This window comes from Microtus oregoni, unplaced genomic scaffold, assembly GCF_018167655.1.
Source record: "Microtus oregoni isolate MIOR12 unplaced genomic scaffold, Mior012 000023F_ref0000262, whole genome shotgun sequence".
Classification (NCBI taxonomy): Eukaryota; Metazoa; Chordata; class Mammalia; order Rodentia; family Cricetidae; genus Microtus; species Microtus oregoni.
This window is the reverse complement of record NW_024543082.1, coordinates 37,292,453-37,307,945: the sequence shown is the minus strand read 5'-3', so window position 1 is coordinate 37,307,945 and position 15,493 is coordinate 37,292,453. Positions and strand designations below refer to the sequence as shown.

The window sequence follows — 15,493 nt, the reverse complement described above, 5'->3', positions numbered from 1 at the left end:
GACACATGGGAAGATGGGAGGGTCAAGTCCAGAAATAATCCAGAAGAGGTTTGTCTGAGGCAAAAAGGACATTCACATGCTGGTATTCACAGGGATTGAAGCTGTGGCAGAGGTGATGACTCATGGTTCAGTGCACAGAAAATTAAGCACAATCAAACAAATGAAGCTGTTGTTAAGTCTAGAAAACTGAAAGCCAAGAAGGAAAAAGTAATTATGGTTATCCATATGGTCCAGATGCAATTGACATTTACACAATCAAATAAAACACTTCTGTTAAACATGGCAGAAGACATTTCATGATCAGGACTGGGAGCTTGAGAGACCAGAGGAGGCTGGGGAATCTGAACTTGCTTTAGAACTCGTCGCGATGACCAGCTCCCTTCCATGACAATGTTCTTAGCTGTTGTAGCTACGTTTCTGCTGATGGGATGGAATGCCACAACTCAAAGCATCCCCAGGAAGAAAAGGGTCTGTTTGGCTTGTTGTGGGGGAAGCACGATACAACAGCAGGAACAGAAAGCTGACTTATGTTTTCATTTGTACCAGGGAAGCTGAGAAAGAAAGAATAGAAGCGAGGCAAGTCCCCCGCCCCCAGGGACCAACTTCTCTCAATAAGACCCACCTCCCAAAGGCTCTATAACCTCCCTAGACACCACACTGGGACCACTGTTCAACTAAGTGATGTTTGTCCAAACCACCACATCCATCATGAGGATGGAGCCTTGTGACCTACTCCCCTCTAGAAAGTCCTGCCTCTTTGTACTGTTACAATGAAACTGGGTTTCAACTTGAGTTTTGGAGGGAACATTGGAAGCTCGGTAGAAGTCTTCACCTTGGAGCAGCTGGAATTAAACAGGAGGAGAGGTGAGAGGATTATTGTGTTGATAAAAGCCTTTTAACAACGTTTGGCTTTCTAAACCCGGTGTGTGTGTTTATTTCATAGAAACCTCAATTAAATTATTTTAAACTCCATTATTTTAACAACTTGATTCGCCAACCAAGCTATAACACACCAAGGTATACCCAGTGGCTCATGACGATCTCCCTTGGAGTAAGCAGCTCACAGAAAAGAAATGCCGTTTGCTGCCGGGACCCGTTCTGAACGATGTGACCTCTTTTTCAACCCTGGTGAAATGGACCCACTAAATAAAAGTCAAATCCAGTTACACTCAAAACGCAAGTGATGTGTAACCAAAATATTTGTAAGCCCCAGGTAATGGCCTGGTTATTCCTGCAGAATCTATTGTAGCAGCATCTGAGAACACTACAAAATTTATAAACATTGCTCTCACTCTGGGCTCTTACAGCTCCTGCTGACCTTACTGAAGAACAATTTACCAGCCTCTAGTATGCTTTCTGGTTTGGGTTTTCAAAGCATATGTTTAATGGTCTGTCTTCATGATATCAAAGACAATAGCTTGTTAAATGTCTTTTATCCCATGTCCAATAATGATGATTACATAGAAAATGTGAAGATGGTCAAATAAATAAGAGACAAGAAGGGATTGAATGAACAGCCTACAGTGAGGAAGACAAAAACACCAACCAGATGAGTGACACAAAATGGCAGCTTAGGGTGACGGGGACCAAGGAGAGTTCGGTCACCTTACTTGGCAAATGTGCAGAGCTTGAGTTTCAGCAGACTGACCCACTCATTCCCAATGTTTGTGACATGCCAGGCTCAGTTTTGGGAGCTTCACCCATGTGTATGACCTCAGTTCTTCCTCACAGTCAACTCCAGGACAAGTTCTCATTTCCCCAATTTTTTAAATTTTATTTTTAACTTTTTTATTGAGCTATACATTTTTCTCCACTCCCCTTCCTTCCTCCCCTCTCCCCTTCTACCCTTTCCCCTGACCCCCACGCTCCCAACTGACTCATGAGATCTTGTCTTTTTCATCTTCCTATGTAGACCCATGTATGTCTCTCTTTGTTGTCAACTCTGTTGTCTAAGTTCTCTGCGGTTGTGGCCTGTAGGCTGGTTTTTCTTTGCTTTATGTCTAAAAGCCACTTATGAATGAAAACATATTATATTTGTCTTTCTGGGTCTGGGTTATGTCACTTAATATGTTTTTTTCTAGATCCATCCATTTGCCTGAAAATATCAAAATGTCATTTTTTCTGCTGTATAGTACTCCATTGAGTAGATGCTCCATATTTTCTGTATCCATTCTTCAGTTGAAGGACATCTAGGTTGTTTCCAGGTTCTGGTTATTACAAATAATGGCTCAGAAGAAAATGAGACCATCTAGCATGAAAACTACCCGGAGCCTATGGAGAGGGAAGACACACCTCACAGTCCTCAGCTGTGAGAAAACAGGCCACTGTGTCCTCTAAGATGCTGATCTTGGTGGACACAAAATCAGCTGAAGGCAGGGGACCTCAGCATAAGTGAGTGTGGACCAGGGGTCAGAGCTGTATTGGGGACTTTGCGGGGTGAAAAGGGCCACCCACTGTTCAAGTGTTCTCTGGAGTAAAGGGCAGGAAGACTGAGCAAGTGAAAACAGAGCCTGACCCAGGAGAACCACAAAGAACTGGGAGACCCCTAGGAGGCTCTACTTGACTGAGTAACAGGACCAAGCTATACAATGAACCAATGCTATACAATGAACCAATGTTATACAATGAACCAATGCTGTACAATGAGCCAATGCCATACAATGAACCAATGCTTTACAAAGAAGCAATGCTATACAATGAACCATTGCTATACAATGAACCAATGCTATACAAAGAACACATCCTCCCCAAATTTGCAGGCTGTCACCTGACTCCTAATGTGATGGTCTTGGTGGGAAGGAGACAGGCTATCTTAGAGACAGGAGTAGGTTATGAGGGCAAGGCATGTAGGACGTTCTGGTGGCCTTTCCCAGAGGCTCCACAAGCAAGCTTTAGTCCTACCCAACAAGACTAAGGACATCTATGAGCCAAGGCATCCTCACCAGGCAGCCACATCTGCCAGACCATGTTTGGTCTTCCCACCTTCAAGAGCAGGAGAAACACATTTCTGCCTCCCCCAACTTGCCCACTGTATGTTATTTTGTTACAGCTAAGGAGGACCAAGGCCCAAGAAAACTGAGAAGGGGCGATAGGCAAGGAAACAGCTTCCATATAGTTATTCAGGCCCAGGGTTGAGAGTTTCTGGGTCCTCTTCCATAACAGCAGGGCCCCATGGCCTTTTTCAACCTCTGATAGGAGCAGAGTAGATGGACTACAAAAAATGAAAAAGAAGAATGTCCTTAGGGCCTGGGAAGATGTCTCAGCCATTGCCACACATTCATGAGGATTCCAATTGTTCAAATGTCAGACTTAAGTTTCCAGTATGACAGTGTGGTGGGCATTTAGTGTGCAGTGTAGCAGTGTGGGCTGGTGGGACCTAAAGAGGTGATCATATCATATCGTGAATGCTCACACTGGATTAATATTATTATCACAAGAGAGCACTTGTTGTCAAAACAATATGATCCTTTCTTGCTCTCCCTGGGTGCTTTGCCTTTCTGCCTGTCACCACGGCACAGCACAGCAAGAAGGACCTGTGCTAGATATTACCCCCTCAACCTTCGCCTTCCCAGCCTCCATGACTATGAAAAATGACTACATGTTAGCTGGACAGGCCACCCAGCAGTTGTACACCCGAGGAAAGACTGTACATTTGAGACCAGCCTGGACTGCCTAGTGAGACCCTGTCAGGTAATAAGTAAATAAGTCTCTTCATAGACTACCCAGTCTCAGGTGTTCTATTCCAATAACACAGGGTAGCTAAGATGCTCGGATTAACTCTTTCCAAAATGGGCATCTTGTCCTGAGCCCTGGCACCCACGCTCCCTCTAGATGATCTGAGGTGTATGTGTCACACTGAGTCCTTTTTCCTGAAGGGGTCCCTCTAAGGACACCTAAGTCACTTACATATCCTAGACTGGGTTTGGTAGAAGCACAGACTTCAGGTGTTGCTTAGGGGTTGGTAAGGGGCCTCACCATAGTGGGCAGTTGGTGCTAACTCCTCCAGGGCTCCTTAGGTCACCCCCACAGAACCTGTCACCTTCCAGTAGGTGACAGCTTCCTCCTTGGACACAAGACAGTGTCCCAGCTTGCAGAATCTGATGACGTGGCTTCACTGTGGCCCCGGCCAGTTATTTAAGGAAAGTCACAAGTCCGGCCCAGTTTCCAGGCTGCAGAAATAGACTTTGAAATACTTCTCGAGCGTCAAAGACTCATGACCAGGCTGAATCGCCTGTGCTTGGAGTCGGTTTGTGCTGTGGCCTATTCTTTAAGCTGAAAAGGAAGTCAGAATGCAGAGTCATCCACACAGGAAAACTTGCAGGAGAGACCAAGTCCAGTGCATACACAGAAGGCCTAGGGAAGGGCAGAAGCCAGGACAAGTCTGCCCTGAAGACGCTTCTGGAGTTTATTTGTGGGTGAGAATCACAAAAGGAAGTTGAGGCGGGGCAGTGCCGAGTGCCTGATGTACTATTCAGCTTCCACAGCATCCCGCCAGCATCCTCCACATGAACCTTCACACGGTGCTGCCCTGGGTACCACACCCAACACTCGGCACAGAGTAGTTCATATTAGCAACTGTGTCAAGAGATGTCGTTGTTGATCCCATGTCACGGAAAAGGAAACTAAGGCCCGGGGAGGCTGTATGACTAGCCCAAGGTCACACTTGCCCATGGAGTTAGGTTTGACCACTGTATAGGGAAGGAAACAGGCTCAGAGGAAGACTTGGCTAACAGAACTGAACTGAAACTCCTGCTAAACCTAATCCTTGTCTGGGCTTGAATGTGCTGGCTTGCTTCAAGAGAAGGAATATTCTAGACTCTTCCAGAAAGAAAAGACTTGCATCTAGGAAGAGGCAGACTGAGGCACCCAGACTTTAGTGAAGCTGAGTTAACAGGATATGAGGAGTGGGCATTTGTTTAAGCGGATAAGAATAGAGCGCCCCGTGCAGTCCCGCCAGCACAAATGAAGTGGGAGAGACGGCACACACCTGGGACGCGCAGCTGTCTTCTGTCTGCTGGGAGGGTTGATGTCTTGTCCATAAAGAGAATGGACTACTTCCTGTCTGCGGCAAACACGGACATCTTTATGGGGAGTTTGTGTAAACACAGGCAGGGGTTGCTGGAAACCCTTTGCAGTCTGATTCTTCTGTCACCCTGTGTTCCCAGCTGGACAGCCTGTCACACAGACCCATCTCTTCAGCTGGCCTGGAACGCAGGGAGGGCGAATCTAGAAACTCCCCCATGGCAGCCTTAACTCGCCGCAGTTCGGGGCTTTCCCAAGCCTACTAGTGCTGAGCCTAAGGACCTACCATGAGTTCTAGCAGGGGAAGAGGGAGGGGGCCGTGCTTGACAACTGTTGGGAGATGCTGTTGGGGAGACTGTGGAGCTCCCACCGGCCCCTGCCTCAGCCTGGACAGAAACAGAAAAGCAATTGACAGAAGACTCTCTGCTCTGTGCTTGGAGGGACAAATGGCCTTTGTCAGTGTGCCTGCCATGTTCTAGAAAACTCTACAAGAGCCTGAGGGATGTACTCATTGTCAGATGGAGCTCAAAGGGGCAAAATGACCACAGCAATGGGGAGCTCTGATGGGGACCCTGGAATAGGGAAGGGTCACAGGGCTGACCTCCCTGGAAGAAACACTGGAATTGACTTCTTAGGAAGAAAGTTTGGCTTCCCCTCCCACACTGGGCTCTGGCACCATTATGAAGACAGAAGTCCTCAGTTTGCCTCCCAAGTGCTGGGGCTAAAGGCGTGTGCCGCCATCACCTAGCTCACGCCTCTTTTTATTATTATTATTATGATACACACCTTTGTTTGTTGCCTCTTCAGTGAGCATTGGTGGTAGTGAAGATGCACATGGCAGCAAGGATGGACAAAAAGGGTTACCAGAGAGATCTGGCCCAGTTGGCTACAAAATTCCTATGAGCACAATAGCATGTGCTCCTGGGCCTCAGGGTGGTGTTTCCCTGAGCAGCACCTGTGGAGCAGGAGATGAGGAGGCACGTCCCCCATAGCGCCTCTGTTCATGGTTCCCACCACCACTCCGGCCTCTTTCCCCCTCTCCTCCGAGTCTCCTCAGGATGCCAGTTTCTGCCCCACAACCCTTTCCACCGCCATAATTTGGACACAGAGGAGGGAGATGTCCCTGGAAACCAGGATGGTGCTCCTGGTTTCTGTCCCCTCTCTGCCCTCCCCCACTCCACCTTCTCCACACCTTTCTGGTCAGTCACCTGATTTTAAGTGGGGTGGAGGGGGAGGGCAGGAGAGTTGGGGAGGGCTGTTTCACACATCCATGAAGGCCTCCTTCTTTCTCTTTGTAGGCTCTATTCAGACTGAATATTTTTATTTTTTATCTCCAGTGCCCAGGATTTCTACCTTTCCAAAACTACTCTCTCTCTCTCTCTCTCAAAAAAAAAAAAAAAAAAAAAAAAAAAAAAAAAAAAAAAAAAAAGACTCTCAGGCTACTTGACTACTTGAGCATGTTCAAAAGATTTGGCCCTCTGAGTTTCCATGGAGACTTCAAAGAGCCCAATACTCCCAGAGGAATGAATGGCTCCAAGATCAAACTTGGAGAGGGGTCCCAGAAGAATCCCTTTCCAGCGGTGAGCTCAAGTTGCCCTAAGCACCCTGAAGATTCTTGAGGGTCCCAAAGTATAAGTCCAAAAGGGGCACAGGATCTTGGTGATTGTCACAAACAAAATGCTGCAGTTGAACTATCAGAACCCTGTTTGCTGGAGGATTGTGCCATTCAGGGAGCTGGTAATAACTCACATCATCAGAAGCAAACTGGAGACATAGACCAGTTCGCTCTGGAGTCTTCATAAGCCAGCGTTTCCCTGTTGCTGCTGGTACCTGACAAGCCAGAGCTTTGTCAATTGAAGGAAGGACCTCGTCCTCTCCAGAGGCTGCCTGCATCCCACATCCTGCGGCCCTCACGGAAGCTATCTGGAAGCTCCCCGTTGAGGGTTCGTCATGCAGTGGTCATCCTGGTTTGTTTTCTCTAAGTCCTCACAGTGGGGACTGACAGTGTTCACTGTTCATATTTTACTGAGATGAAAGTGCCCACCAGCTCCCTCCCAGGAAACCAAATGCTTCTTCCCATGTTGGAGGAACAGCAAGCTCTGAAAATCTCCACTGAGCTGAGCAAGAATGAGTCACGCTTTGTATTCAGAGGCAATGCCAACATATGCTGGGCACATGTGCGGGGAGTCGGCCATGCTGCCAAGGCGAGTCCTGAGAACGGCCCACTCGAGAGAAAGTTCCTTATTTCACACTTTGCCCAAAACAGAAACTCACACCAATTCTGCCACCCTAAATAGCACAGCCGTAGGCCTTGGCATTTCGGAAGGCTTCTTGGAGGCACCAGGACGCTCATTTGAAATCAGACCACAGAAGGGCAAGTAGGATTTATAGAAACTGAATGAGCCCCATTAGCTAAGAATAAAAGAACCCAGATTCTAAAAACACAGCAGCTCTCTCTTCTAGCCAGGCCCCCATGTTTTCATTCCCATGTGTTGTTGGAGTCTGTGCCTTTCAAAGATGTTTCGATGGTCCTTGCCATACAGTATTGATTCATTTAAGACAGCTGATGGTCCCTTGTACAGAAGACACTACCTGAGCGGCCCAGACACAGAGGATGAGACCCAGGAGATGGAGCTGGTGGGCCTCTGGTTATTTTTTGAAAGAATGTTGGAGTGTTACAGCCACAGGATGAAGCCTTGAGCTAAGACAGCCTTTGCAAACCTACTTGTTCGATACAAAGACTCTTAAAACAACACTTGTCCAGAGACACAGGAAAAGATTCCTAAGAAACACGTTCAAGTTGCTTCCTAGGGGAAAGATGGCTGCAGTGCCTCCCTGAACATTCTCTGAATGTTTAATTGGGGAAACTGAGGCTGAGCTGAAGCTTGGGTATCTGCATTGTACAATGAATATGAATCCTTGCCCGGCTCCTCTCCTTGACTCTCAGGCGATAGTGTCAACAGTACGTAGGAACTGACTGCTGCCCACTGTGACGGTTAGCTAGTCTTCACTGTCAGCTTGACTGGAGCTACCCAGGTAGCCCACCTCTGAGTGTATCTATGAGGTTTCCAGGGAGGATCAGCAGAGGAGAAGGGAAGAAAGTCCCACCCTGGCTGAGGGTAGTGCCAGCCTGAGCTGGGTTCTAGAATGAATTAAGATGGACAAAAAGAGGAGGCAAGATGGGGATAAGCACTAATCTCTCTCACCTTCCTGCGTGCAGATAAAATGTGACCCCCTGCCTTGTGCTCCCGCCACCGTGTCTCCTTGCAGGGATGGGTTCTAGCCCCTCAAACATTTCCTTTCTTAAATTCCTTTTGCCAGACAGCATGTCACAGTGAAAAGAAAAGAAACCATATCCACACCCTGTTGCCAGAGGAAATGAACTGGGTTGATGGGCAAAGAAGGTTGGGGAACAAAGGGATAGTGAGGCTCCTCCCCTGGACACTCCTGGACACACCCAACCCAACTGAAACTCTCTGTCTACAGCTTTTGCCTCACTCAAAACAGGCCTCCTATCCCACTAGATCATGTACAGGCCTTTGTCCCCATTGTAGGTCCCAGTGTCCAGATATCCACCCAGAAATATGTCCACAGCCTAGTTCTTGGAACCTAGGAATAAGAGCATGTTTGGGTGGGAAGGAGAGTTTTTATAACATAGTCTTTACTAAATTAAGGAGTCAGAGATGATGAGTTTACTCTGGATTATCTAGGTCAGCCTACATAGAAGAAGTTGGCACAAAAGATGCGGAAAAGTTGGTAGCAAGAATAAAGCCACAAATTCCAAGGAAAGTCACCAGCCACCAGCAGCTGAGGGACAGAAAGCAGATGCAGGAAGCACGGCATTGCTCATATCCCCAGCCTGCAGGACTTCAGATATCTGACATCATCCTTCTCCTGTCTGGTTCTGTTCAGTTTGCCTACGAGCTAAACTGTAGCACGCACAGGCAGGCGTGCAAGAGCGCCACACACACACATGTACACACATGCACAGTGCACACACACAGCACCTACTTTAAGAGACATTGTGGAACCATATCCAAACCCTCACAAAATGTCCTGGTTTGAGCCAATACATTAGGCTTTATGGGAGTCACCTGCCAGTCTTCCTGGACGGGCATCCTGTGGAGAAGAGGCCAAGGAACACTCTCCAGAAAGGGCTACATGAATTCATTAATACATTCTCGGCTTTCTAGGCCACAGGGTCTCCTCTACTGGGCTGCTACCTAACTGTGCCTTTGGAACAGGAACCCGGCCTTAGATGATGCATAAATGACCATGTGTGGCTGTGTTCCAGGAAAACTTAATTTATAAAAGCAGGCAGGCAGCCAGACACAGCACTTGGGAGCAGTCTGCCGACCCTTACTTTAGAATAACGCTTCTGGCCTCTCCCCCACCTTATTCTTCCCAGGGGAACCATTAGGACTGATGGGTTTGCTCAACTGGGGAACCCAGGCCATTGCCTCTCTGGGCTCGGCCTGAGTGTGGAGAGCTGCACCACATTGAAGTCATGGGGAGCGGGACTCCCAGGGGGCCTAAGCTGTTTAATGAAATCACTCATGGGTCTGGGATCCAGCCTCCTTCTGAGCTTCGGTATCAGCAGGGCCACTTGGCTAAGAGGGAGATGTAACTATGGACAAGATCATCAAAGTAAAATGACAGGCAGCTCCAGCTACATGGTCCTTAGTGTTCTGCTCAGTTACTCCAAACTTGGGGGAGGGAGGTACTGGTATCTTGACCTCCTTCCTGGTCCCCCACAATGGTGGGAAAGGGGGTGATGTTCAGCACTTTGTGTTGGATCCCTGTGTCTGTGATTTGACATTCTCTTAGGAACCCTCAGAAATAGCATGACCACAGCCATCAGCCAGAAGCTCTTCTCTTCTGGGTGAAAATGCCCCATGGTGAAGTCCCACTGCAGCCTATGCTGCTGCCCTGTGGCTATGTCCCTCTGCAGCCCAGGAAGCTGCCCCGTGCATATGTCCCACTGCAGCCCATGCTGCTGCCCCATGCATATGTCCCTCTGCAGCCCAGGCTGCTGTGATGGTGTTTGGGAAGTGCAGTTGCAATGAGATGAGTTTGGAGATACAACCTTGGAGATGTTGAAGGTTCTACAGGGAGGATGTAGGGGCTAAGTTCTCTCTAGCTCTTCCTCATTCTCAGAAGCTCACCCTTCCATACACCAGCATTGGATTCTCACCAATTGGTCAAGTAAAGTACAACAGTCATCATCATCAGCAGCAGCAGCAGCAGTATTAGATGACGCAAATAGCCAAAGAAGGCAGAAGACAAAACCACCTAATCTCCATGCAGGGAGTTGTCAAAGTTGGCGTGTGTAATGGCTAATCTTGTCAGCCTGATGGAGACACACCTGCGGATGTCTGTGAGGGTGTTTTCAGAGCCAGTTAGCAGAGAAGGAAAAACTCATCCTGAATGAGGATGACATCGTTCCACAAACTGGGGTCCTAGACTGAATGAAGAGGAAAAGCAGAGTGCCCGCATCCAGTTCTCGGACATCTGACCACGGATGCAGTAGGACCAGCAGCCTCAAGCTCCTGCTCCCGTGCCTTCCCCATTCAGATGGGTTGGATCCTCACACTGTGAGCCAAAGCAAACCTTCCCTTTCTAAGCTGCTTTTTGCCAGGCATTTTGTCACTCCGCTGGGAAAAGAAATTCATACATGTATCTTTCCAGACACAACATGAGATCATAATGTCCATGCTGGTTTGAAAGTGGCCTTCCAAACATAACCAATGACCTTGCGTGTCCCACAGCAAAGCCCAGATCCTGGTTTTTATTAATGACACTCTTCATTTTCTTGATTCTTGGTTATTGGCTATTGGTCTCTCCTTGTTTTTCCAGTACAAACAATACCATAACCACCACTGTAGCTACTCAGGGAAGCACATCCTAATTATTTACTCAAACTAAATTCCAAGAAGACAGGTATGACTGCAAATGGATTATTTCAGAAAACCCCTATTCCACATCCTTCTAAGCTGTAGAATCTATGGGGCTCTTGGCTTGGAGCAAATGGACCCAAATGAGAAGAGCAGACTTGAGTCTGTGCTTAGACGATCCCATAAATGGCCACTGAGGCAGCCTGAAGACTTGTTTACATCCCAGGGGTCACAGTCAGCTGTGACCTCTGCTCTACCCTACCTGCCCTGGGTAGCCAGGTCCTGACAGCACTGAATGCAGACATCAGCAAAACGGAAACAAGGGGGATTTAGCTGAATTTTAGTCATTGAGAAGATAAGCAGAGAACACCCAAATATTGTCTCCCCTGTGTTTTGTGAAAAGGCGGGATCCTGCTTCATTCCCGCTTCCCTACATGTCCTTAACTCCCTGCAGTTTGAGCTAGAAGGATACCATGTGCCTTCTCTGAGGCCTCTCAGCTATTCAGAATCCAGAGGGAGAGGGGCCAGAGGAGAGGGCTGAACCTTGGCTCAACTTCCAGAAGAAAAATAGGGACTCCACGGTTTCCTGCTAGACCCAACTTAGCGGACCAGCAAAGGCTGGAAACCCTCCAGGATGGGGTGGGCCCTCTGCTTGTCTTCCCAGAGGAGCACAGGGCTCCCTGACAAGGGATCAGTCCTTCAGTGTACCCCAAGACCCCGCATTGTCTAAGATGCACTTACACAGTCTCAGGCTCACCATGCATCCGATTACAAAGAACAGACTTAGACCCCAGAGATTCTGACTTCAAACATCCAGAATGAAACCCAAGTGCAGTACGATTTAAAAGAGTTAGTCACTGTGTAATCTATGTAGGTGATTTACTGGTCATGAATCACAAGAATGGGGAGCTTTATAAAGAACTGACCTGCACCAGGCCTGTGGCACACACCCACAATCCCAGCACTTTGGAGCTGAAGGCAAGAGGTTGACAGGTTCAAGGCCAGCTTTGCCTACATATTGAGTTTGAGGCCAACCTCGTCTACATGAGACTCTGTTTCAAAAACCTCAGGCAAAAGAAAAGAAATGACTGATAAATCCAAAGTCCTGCATGGTGAGAGTGGGGGTGTATTATATTGGGTGGGCAAGATGCTTGCAGCCAAGCCTCACGGCCCGAGTTCCATTCCCAGGACCCACGTGGCAGGTAGGAGAGAACTCAAGAGTTGCCGTCTCATTTCTATGCATGCACCTTGGTGCATTCACAGACATACAGCCAACAGATAAAATTACGTTTTTAAGGGAAGCGTTCTGTACCTTTTAAAAGATGGTCGTGCAGCAGGGACTCAAACAGTATGGTGAGGACTGTGGTTGTAGGAGGAGAATGTAAAAGGGGAGCAGGGGGGTGGACGGGCCAGTTGCTGCTGTTGGTCCAGACTGATGGAAGAGCCTTGGCATCAAATGATAACAAGGACGACAGTCATTTCCCAGCGGCAACAGGTGAGTGGCCCAGGACCTGCCTCACACACCTAAGTGCACAGATGTTCAAGTCTCGTAAAAATGGTATAATATTTGCACATTACATATTCACATCAGCCCACGTACATAACTTATTTGTGTAAAAGCATGTATGTGTGTGTGTGCCTGTGTACCTGAGAGAGATGTGTCTGCCTATGTGTGTCTGTGTTTGTATGTATGTGCATATGGATACAGACGTGTACTGTAATATGTATGTGGAGAGTCGGTCTTCACCTTCTGCCTTATTTGAGACAGGATCTCCGGTTCATTGCTGTATACCCCAGGCTAGCTTCTGGTGATTCTCCTGTCGCTGTATACCCCAGGCTAGCTTCTGGTGATTCTCCTGTCGCTGTATACCCCAGGCTAGCTTCTGGTGATTCTCCTGTCCCTGTATACCCCAGGCTAGCTTCTGGTGATTCTCCTGTCCCTGTATACCCCAGGCTAGCTTCTGGTGATTCTCCTGTCCCTGTATACCCCAGGCTAGCTTCTGGTGATTCTCCTGTCCCTGTATACCCCAGGCTAGCTTCTGGTGATTCTCCTGCCCTGTTTCTCATCTCCACACAGGGAATGCAGAAGCACACCCTGCCATGGCCCCATTTTTACATAGATTTGGAAGATCCAACCTGTGTGACAAGAACTTTACCTGCTGAGCAATCCCTCCATCCCATCTCATTTACTTTAAATCATTTAGATTATTTGTACTATTGTATCAACTACTTGTCTTGTTGCTGTGACAAAAATCTATACCAAAAGTGACTTAGGAGAGCGGGTTTGTTTTGGCTTCGTGGCAGTCTGTTGTGGCGAGGAAGGAGGAAGGCGTGTGGCGGGAACTTGAGGCAGCTGGTGACATCACATCCTCAGTCAGGAAGCAGAGAAGATCATCAGTGCTCGGCTGACTTCTGCACTAAAGCACTCTGGGAGCCCAGCCCATGGGACCCCACTGCCCTCATTCAGAGTGTGTCTACCCTTCTCAATTAGTCTAATCTAGAAAATTCCTTGTGACGTGCCAAGACATTTTTCTTTGCGGCGATTCTAGAGCCTGTCAAGTTGACAATCAGTACAAACCCTCCCAGACAACCTACTTCAACATAAATACAATGTACATGGTTGTTATGTCTAGGGAAGGACTATGAAACAGGTCCCATGCCAATGTAAAGGCTGTTTAAAAATCTACTCATGTCCAAGGTTGGCTAAGTCTCAGGGAAGAGAAGACACAGATACAGAGAGCTGCTTACTTATTTTACAGTAGGCAAAAGGTAAGGAGCTAAACCTGCCTATCTGCTACAGAGCTCAGAACCCTATTCATATGAGCGTATATGCAAATTATCTAAGGATGGAAAGGCTACTTAGCCTTATCATTCCTCCCTGGCCTGCTGTTAGATTGGAGTTCTGGATCTGCTTTGTGTTAGGAGGATGTCCCCGAGGGAATAGGATCCGTTATTATTGTTACTTGGTGGAAGCCAGGCTTTCCCAGGTCTGAACAGAATCCTGCTTCCCACCAACACGCCATTTGTTCACTGTGATTGGCCAATGGGGAGAACAAAGGATTCCAAGAGATGCTTACAGCTTTCCATCAACATGAGTGAGACATCCGCTCTTGCTAGGCTACAAGTAACTTACCAGGAGGCTGGCACAATGCCAAATGGGGTTCTAAGTCAGGGCCCAGCATCAGGACTTGCAGAGAATTCCCGCAAAGCTGAGTGGGAACCGATGGGCTGGTGGTAATTCAACTACTCTTTTCCGAAGGTCTTATCTTGCATGAGCCTGTCTCTGAGCTCCTCAATTCATCTGCTTTCGGAGTTTCCCTGCTTGGAACCCTTCTCAGTCCCCTTCCTCGGAGATTAACGATGTGCAGGGAAACAGAGAGACGCCCAGGGAGCCCAGGACCGAGGCCCTTCTGCAAAACAATCACCCTTTGAATACGCGGCTGCTCAGCCCGCCCAAACCCGCCTGCTTTGTACATTTCAGTTCGTGTATTAGAGTTTCTTAAAATAGGACTCACCGCTGAAGCTCACCCGGGCTCTGAGATAAAGCCTTGAGCTGGTCTGCAGGGAGCAGCCTGAGCCAGCTAGCTGTGGTGATGACGGGCCACGGCCTCATGCTGGGCTCTAAATCACGGTTAAAATCCCAGAGCTAAAAGCATCACCTCTCCTGGCACTTTCCATTCAAAAGCCATGCTGTATTTTTGTTTCCAATTATAGACGGAGAAAAATAAAAGCATCTGGAACTCGTTACTCTTCCGCAGCGTAACTCGCAGAAGGGAAAATAAGCTGTCTGTGAACCGCTCGGTGCAGTAGAGAAAGCAAGGACTCCAGAGCTAAGCCTTGCAGGGCTCCCCCACCCAGTCCCGGTGCAGCTCTGCAGCCCTTTGCAAACACATGGGGAGCAGGCTTTAGAATGGAAACCCTGAGGGCTCTCAGCTCCTGCAGGGACACAGCTCAGGGAGTATCGAAGTCACCCAACCGCTCTGCACGCTCTTCCCATTACTAATAGACAGCACTTGACCCCTGCCCAAGAACCTAAGCTCAGCAAGGTCAAGTCTCCTCCCCAGTCTGCAAAAAAGAGGCTGGGATCTCAGGCTTCCAGAAAACCAAGATTCCAGTGGGCGTTGTAAATAAAGCAGTCGGTGGGGAAGCACAGCATATCCTCTTTCATGCCACACAGAAGGACAGGAAAGCCTGTCTCCCTGTGGCCCCTTGACACAAAACCTAGCTGCTTTGGCAGGCCACACAGGCCCATCCTGATCTGCTTTCTGTCACCGCCTTGGACTCAGTCACCCTCCCTAAGCACATGTCCCCTGCCAGATGAGAACGTATTTCTCTAAACACTTTGCAGACGTTCATGCCTCTGCCTCGCCTTGAGAACCCCCTTTCTATCCACATCTGGACCGCTGTTCAGGCTTGCTCACACAGAGCAAAACATGTGTACAATCAGAACACACGTGGAAAATTCCATGTCAAGTTAGTTGGGCTCAGAACTCACTGACCCCCCCTCCGTGTGCCTCTCTGGAAACTGAGGAAACCAGCAAGGTCACCCTGTTTGGCAATGAGCATGCTGGCCGTGA

At 48.2% G+C, this 15,493-nt stretch overlaps 1 long non-coding RNA gene across 2 annotated transcripts in view; it reads right to left on the bottom strand.

The window, feature by feature from the left end:
• The window catches only part of LOC121462026, a 31,208-nt gene extending 16,548 nt beyond the window's left edge, over positions 1–14,660 (bottom strand). The window contains exon 1 of one of the 2 annotated variants that reach the window (XR_005976247.1): positions 14,432–14,660. This is a non-coding gene — a long non-coding RNA (uncharacterized LOC121462026). Of the gene's footprint in view, positions 1–14,049; positions 14,119–14,431 lie in introns of those variants that run through there. The other variant, XR_005976246.1, reaches the window with a different exon arrangement.
• Positions 14,661–15,493: the final 833 nt, after the last annotated feature.